Genomic DNA, 6,768 nt, shown 5'->3' on the forward strand with positions numbered 1-6,768 from the left:
GACCGGGCCCCGCGGGCCTGCAGCGGCGGCGGCGGTGGAGGCGCGGGGCAGGGCCACATGGCGGCGCGGGATAGGTAGGCGGCGGGGAGATGTGGCGTGAACTGATTGGCTCGGGCGAGGTGTCCGGCGGACATGTCTGACTCGGGCGGACGTGTCCGGCGGCGCGAGAAAGAAGATGGCTAGGGTTAGACCGGAATTTCGGGGGAGATGCACATATTTATAGATAGAGGGAGCTAGGAGAGTCCAAATGAGGAGCGGTTTTCGCCCACACGATCGTGATCGAACGGCGGAGAGCATGGAGGGGGTTTGGATGGGTTTTGGGCCACTTTGGAGGGGTGTTGGGCTGCAAGACAAAAGAGGCTTTTACGGTTACCCGGTTAATCGTTGGAGTATCAAACGAACTCCAAATGACACGAAACTTGACAGGCGGTCTACCGGTGGTATACCAAGACCGCTTGGCAAACCTCGGGCCATTCCGAGAAAGTTTAACACCCGCTCACAACGAGAGACAAAAGGGGAACGCCGGAGGGCATAGGAGTGCCGGATTGCAAAACGGACAACGGGAAAAATGCTTGGATGCATGAGACAAACACGTATGTAATGCAATGCACATGATGACATGATAAAATGCAACACGCAAGCAAATGACATGGCAACAACGGCGAATAACTGGCAGACACCTGGCGCATCGAATTCGGGGCGTTACATAAGCACAACAGCAAAAAGTGTTTGCATATGAAATTATGATAACCTCACACTTATAGATAGTAAAATCGATGTATCCATTAAGTTCAACATATCAAATAGGTTCAACTAGTAATATAGGTAGCAATAACAGGACACCTAGTAGTTCAACATAACACAACTACTTTAACTTAGCAAGTTCAACATCACTAGTACCCTCCCCTCACCCTCTTGGCGGCACGCTCCTCGTTTCTCTTTGAGCAGCCCTCGTCCGACTTCTTCATGTGACGACGAACCGGTTTATGAAAAGGTGGTGGGCTCAGAACATCCTGGTGCGGATGAGATACCCTCTTCTCCTAGGTTGGCTGAGTTGGTTGAGGTCCATCGTCGTCGTCGTACTCCTCCTCATCACCTTCTTCGTCGTCACCTCCTTCCTCCTCATCCACTTCCTCTTCTTCCTCGGTCTCGTTAACAAGGCGAGACGATGAGGCGGCATGGCTCGAGGAACCTCCGCCGGTGTGGCTTGCTGAAGCTAGGGCACGTGTCGACCCACTAGGAGGAGGAACATGCACGTCAACCGAGGCAGCGCACCCAAGTATGCCTGCTAGCTTGCGGCAACGGTTCATGATCTTCTGCAATAACAAATATAGTAGAGTATGACTTGGATCAGGTTTAGGGTTGCAAATAAGAACATGGCATGGATCAAATTTGCGTTCGCTCCAATAGAATGCTACGAGGCTTAAAGTTACCTTCATCGCTTCCCTCAGCTTGTTGTCACCCTCCACGGTTTCGGGGTCAGAACTTAGTGCATTCGAGCCATCGAAAATGTTTCTGTTTAGCTCTGCGGCCTGCAAAACCAAGGATCATTAAGAAGTTAGCAAGAATGACCATGTCATCATCATTAGCTCGAATGCATTTCAACAAAACTTACCATTCTGTTCATCAGGGGTGCATACTCCCTGAAATCACCTTGCATATCTCTGAGGTTTCTCTTGTATGCTTCATCCTCAGAGTCCTCCTCCTCCTGAAGTGATGCCATGTACGGTTCCGTCCATCGTGGCCTCAGACGCAGACGAAACTTGATGCCATCGTCATACCAATTCATGTGCCTACACATTCCAGCAAATGCCTAACCTCTCCCCATCTTTCCGGAACGTCCTCTCGTCCCACATTGTCACAAAAGACTTGTGCTCGTCAGCCCAGTCCAATATTGACTGAGAATACTGCCTGCTCTTCCTGCATAGGGGCATAACAAACAAAAAACACAAAAGACCATAAGAACGTCGAACTTAAAGAAATCACGTTAAAGAGATGGCAGCACATACTTGTGAAGGTCGTAACCACCGGTGTCGTGGGGCCTTGCTGATGGTGTGTGTTGCAATACCCCAAATTGTGTCGTCATGTGTTGTGGTAGGTGCCATTCGACGGCGTACACGCATATCAGTAGGACAATGCACCGGGAGATAAGGCGGTCCCGAGAGCACATCTCGTTCAGCTCGAACCCCCAACCTCTATCGTGGTACAACCACCAGTTAACCTATACAAAGATTGTTTAGCAACCGTGAAAGTATAAACATTAAAACTAGCTCACTCATTGGTATACCTGAAAAGATGTCAGGTTGTCCAGCTCATTGGTGAAGGCCTTGTACATCGCACTTCCCTTGCCCGAGAAGACCTTAACCCTGTCCCAAGAATAGGCGACGGTAGGGTATCGAGAACTGTCGCCATCCTCGCCATACTCCGTCCACTCTGTCCGTGGCAGTTTCTCCGGGCGACCAACCGGCAACCGCTCCCAACCCCAAATCGAGAGGGCCCAGACACACCCACACATCCCAGATGTTTTCTCGGTCCTTTGCGTTGTGTCATCCAGTTGCAAACAACAAGTGATGATCAGATGACACAATTTAAAGAACCACACACATATGTGAGATGTATGACATCTTATCGAACGGTAGAGGTACACGAGGCCAGCAGACCCCCAGCTGTACCCTGCATCCCAGTCGGCCAGGAAGTCCAAGTACATCCATAGGGCGTTGTCCCCCGAGCAGTCAGGAAAGACCACCTCTGTGAGAAGAAACCACAGGTAGGCCCTTGCATACTGCTGCATGGTCCCCGGATCCGCATCTTGCGGGCATTCGGCCCAGTGGTCTAGGAGCCATGCTAGTGCTACACCGGATGTTCGGTTACTCCTGATGGGAGGGCAGTCGCCGATGAGGGCGGTAACCCAGTCCGGTCAATTCTTCCTATCCACGCGCCCAATGAGAGCATGGTCGTTGATCGGTAGGGCCGTGATCATGGCGAAGTCCTCGAGCGTCACCGTCATCTCACCACATGGGAGATGGAAAGAGTGCGTCTCGGGCCGCCAACGGTCCACCAACGATGTGAGAGCCGTGTGGACAAGCGTCAGCGGCGTACGCTTGAACTGGAGCACAAAACCCAAGAGCCCGGCTCTCCTGTAATATGGCTTGTAGCGGTTGTCGCAGTTCATCTCTTTGACCTTGGTGTGGCCCCTCTTACGTAATGGCAGAAGCATCTGTCAATGTGCACACGAAAATAGTTAGAAAAAACTTTTGAAAAGGCAAAATTGTGATGCAACACGTTGATCAGTGCTATTTACCACTCCGTTCTCGATGTAACGGGCGCGATGACCGTTGTCGAATGCCGGGTCAAGCATAGTGTAATTTGTGTCGATCGCCGGACCAATGGGGGGCCTCCTGAAACAAGAACACTTTGTTATGAACATATAATCATGTCATATTAAACCGTTCAACTAACATCAATCATATCATACTCAACAAATGTAAAAAAAATACTGTGAATATGAACTACGGTTCATCTTCAAACTATTTATGCTATCCTTTCATTCCATTATATCACATTAACCAATCATATTCAACCATTCAACTAACATCAATCATATCTCATTAACCAATCATATTTAACCATTCAACTAACATTAACCAATCATGTTCAACAATTGTAAAAACATATATAAAAGTTACCAACATATTCATCTTTAAACCACATCACCACATCACCTCGTCTTGTGCCAAATAGGATCTATCTTCAAACTAGTTAACAAATCCAACTTATTCAACCACATCACCACATCACCTCATCAATCATATTTAAACATATTTAACCACATCAAACATCAATAAATAATTTAAAAAATATTAGTATGAACTAGGGTTCATCAACTATATAAAATAGACGCTATCATAGTCAACTTCAACCACATCACCACATAAATCATATTCAAGTACATCAAACATCATATTACTCCTAATTAAACAAACCTAAAAACAACAAAAATCAAAATCTACTAGATGAAATAGGGTTCATCTTGTGCCAAATAATGAGTCGAATCGAAAGCTTCTTAACTAAAATGAATTGGAGGGATTGAGAGAGCTTACTTTTCTCGTTTTGGAGCCATCTCGATCCGCAAAAACCGTTCACAAACGAAGAAGATCGGATGTTGCACCACCTACCACCGGGTGACCTGGCGGTAGGGTCGACGGCAGGAAACGACAACCGTTTGGTGGGACTGACGTGGATAAGTGCCCTACCGCCGGGAGCCACGGCAGTAGCTTGTTCAAGCCTACCGTCATTGTCCCTGGCGGTAGAAAAAAAGATCAGATCGCAAAATCTTTTGCAACAGGGGCTAGATCCCGATTTTATACCAAAAAGGGTCAAAGCACGAAATTTGGCAGCGTGCGGACGCGGTCTTGCACTAGACTGGAGTGTGCACAAAGACGCGGTACCTTTGCTTGCCCGGCCGCCTCGTCAGACCTTTTTTGCCATCTCGGGCGAAACCATCCTGCTACAACCTATACAAGCCCCTCTTTTCTCGGCCCAAGAAAACGCCGCGACCCAGCCTGACACGAGTGGCGTCCCACCACCACCCCAGCAGTTTTCCTTCCCTTCCTCGGGCCCGCGCGGGCCTACGCGCCCTCCGCCGTCGGATCCGCGGCCGACGCGCCACGATCTCCCCCTCGCTACCCAACTCGGTTAAACCAGTCTCCACCGTCCCACACAGACGAGTCAGCCAGACAGGCACAGCGGTCCACGCTTCTCCCGTCCGATTTCCACCACGCCAGCGACCCGCCGCCGCGGAGATCGCTCGCTCGCTGTCGTCGTCGGCGGCGGTGGCGGCCAGGAGATCTCCCCGCTCCTCTCCCTCCCTTCGCCCCCGAGAGGCGCTCGGCTCAGGTAGGCTTCCCTCCATCCTCTCCCTCCCTCTCCCGGCCCATGCTAGCACGGCCTCGGCGAGCCGTGCCCATTTCCATCCCTCGGTTGGGGGCGGGCTCCGCGTGGCCTCCTGTCTTCTCCCCGTCGGAGGCTCGGACGACGCCGCGTTCGTCATCCCTCGGCCCTTCTCCCTCCCTTGGGCCTCGCCTCCTAGGGTTTGCTGAACAGTGCTGCGTTCTCCCCGTAATTACATTTCCATGCTGTTTTCGCCTAGATCTGTTCCGACCTAGGTTTTCTTATCAGTGGCCGTGTGCATTTTTCTTTTGGGGACCTTTCGTTTCTACCCCAAATTGGCATGGCAAAGAACACAGCATCGCTTTTAGTTTTAGGCATTTTCTTTTTCAGTACCACTTTTAGGGTGGACGTAATTAGCTAGCTACTAGCAGATCTGCATCAAATTGCCATTAACTCACCTGGTTGGACCTCGTCGGCATTTCGACTGACCATGCCAATTCTACCCACGATTCTTTTCTAGGAAGATTTGGTCTGTATACATAGCATTAAAAGAAGACCATTTTAGCCGTATGCCATTGAAAGGAAAACTTTTGATTGCACTTTGCTATGGCGTTCTTTCAGTGATACAGATCCAAACTTTCCTTCTTTCTAACAGTGTTAATTCTGGACCTAATTACCATCTTCTCTAATTCTCATTTGCATGCATATTGTGGTAGTGGCACATGCGTATTTTCTGGGGGGAAAAGAATGTTGGCCATGTGTGTCGACAGAAGTTTACGGATTGAAACTTTGGGCTTTGTTTGTACTACAGTCTTCAGGTAGAAAGTGGGAGGTTTTGCAATATTTACTTGTACCAGGATGAAACTTTTGCTATAGATGGAGTAATCTCAATGAATATGTGGTTCTTGAAATGTAGTTTGCCAATGCTACGTCTCCACAGCTATTTTCGTTACTCGAACAAAAAATTGCAACCTACAGTACTATTTACATCACCTAGCAAAAAAAGAAAAACAGTTTGCAATATGCTGTCCATCCATAACTGACAAGGGTAACAAGCTGTTTCTTCACCATATACTTAAGGGTGGCAGCTGCAACAAAGCAAACTTCCAAACTATAAAAGATGGTCTGGAACTTTTGAAATCTTCCAGATGTGCTCCTAGCCAAAATTACAGTCTCCTTAAAGCAGGGCGTAGTGAAATGTATACAAGCCCATTGGATTGAAAACGCTAAGCTCCCCAGGGCTCAAACCAATTTGGAGACAGGTCCCTACCCTTGTGCTGAAATTGCAGTGGAAGAATAGATGCTGCCAGTCCTCTTTAGCTCCTAAAGGGCAGAGCACAAATGATCATCATCATCAAACACATGCCAATGCCTACGTTTTAGCAGCACAAATGATCATCATCATCAAACACATGCCAATGCCTATGTTTTAGCATATCCCTGGTGTTGATTCTATCATTGAGGATCAGCCAGGCAAATATTTCATATGTCAAGACACACCTGCTTTGCCAAATCCTGCTCTAAATCTGTTCCGGCGCGATGTACCTCAACTTCTCTTCTTTTTCATAGTACCTCTCCCCAACTTCTTGGCTGACCTTCACCCGAACTTCCACACCCTTTGTGCTAATCTAGTATTGATGGCAGAGCCCAATCCGAATCCATGGCTCTTGAATTCCTAAGTAATTATATCTTCCAAACTTTTCCCTGGTTCGTTCTCATTCTTGTAAGAGCAAATCCAGTGGCAGAGATAATATATAAGTGGGGCCATTCATATAGGGCAAAACAAAAGTATTTTAAATGTGAGCGTACCAGTTATATTGTCCTAGCAGTAAAGCTTTGAGGTTTTGTGTTTGAAACCTATCAACCATAGTTTTTAAG

At 48.2% G+C, this 6,768-nt stretch overlaps 1 protein-coding gene across 1 annotated transcript in view; it reads left to right on the forward strand.

The window, feature by feature from the left end:
• Window positions 1–4,721: 4,721 nt before the first annotated feature.
• Window positions 4,722–6,768, forward strand: part of LOC119349242 (histone-lysine N-methyltransferase, H3 lysine-9 specific SUVH1-like) — a 7,226-nt gene continuing 5,179 nt past the window's right edge. Inside the window, exon 1 of the mRNA XM_037617273.1 lies at window positions 4,722–4,896. The gene's annotated coding sequence lies outside the window, so the exon portion shown is untranslated. The remainder of the gene's footprint in view (window positions 4,897–6,768) is intronic.

The sequence above is a fragment of the Triticum dicoccoides genome, chromosome 1B (genome assembly GCF_002162155.2).
Source record: "Triticum dicoccoides isolate Atlit2015 ecotype Zavitan chromosome 1B, WEW_v2.0, whole genome shotgun sequence".
Classification (NCBI taxonomy): domain Eukaryota; kingdom Viridiplantae; phylum Streptophyta; class Magnoliopsida; order Poales; family Poaceae; genus Triticum; species Triticum dicoccoides.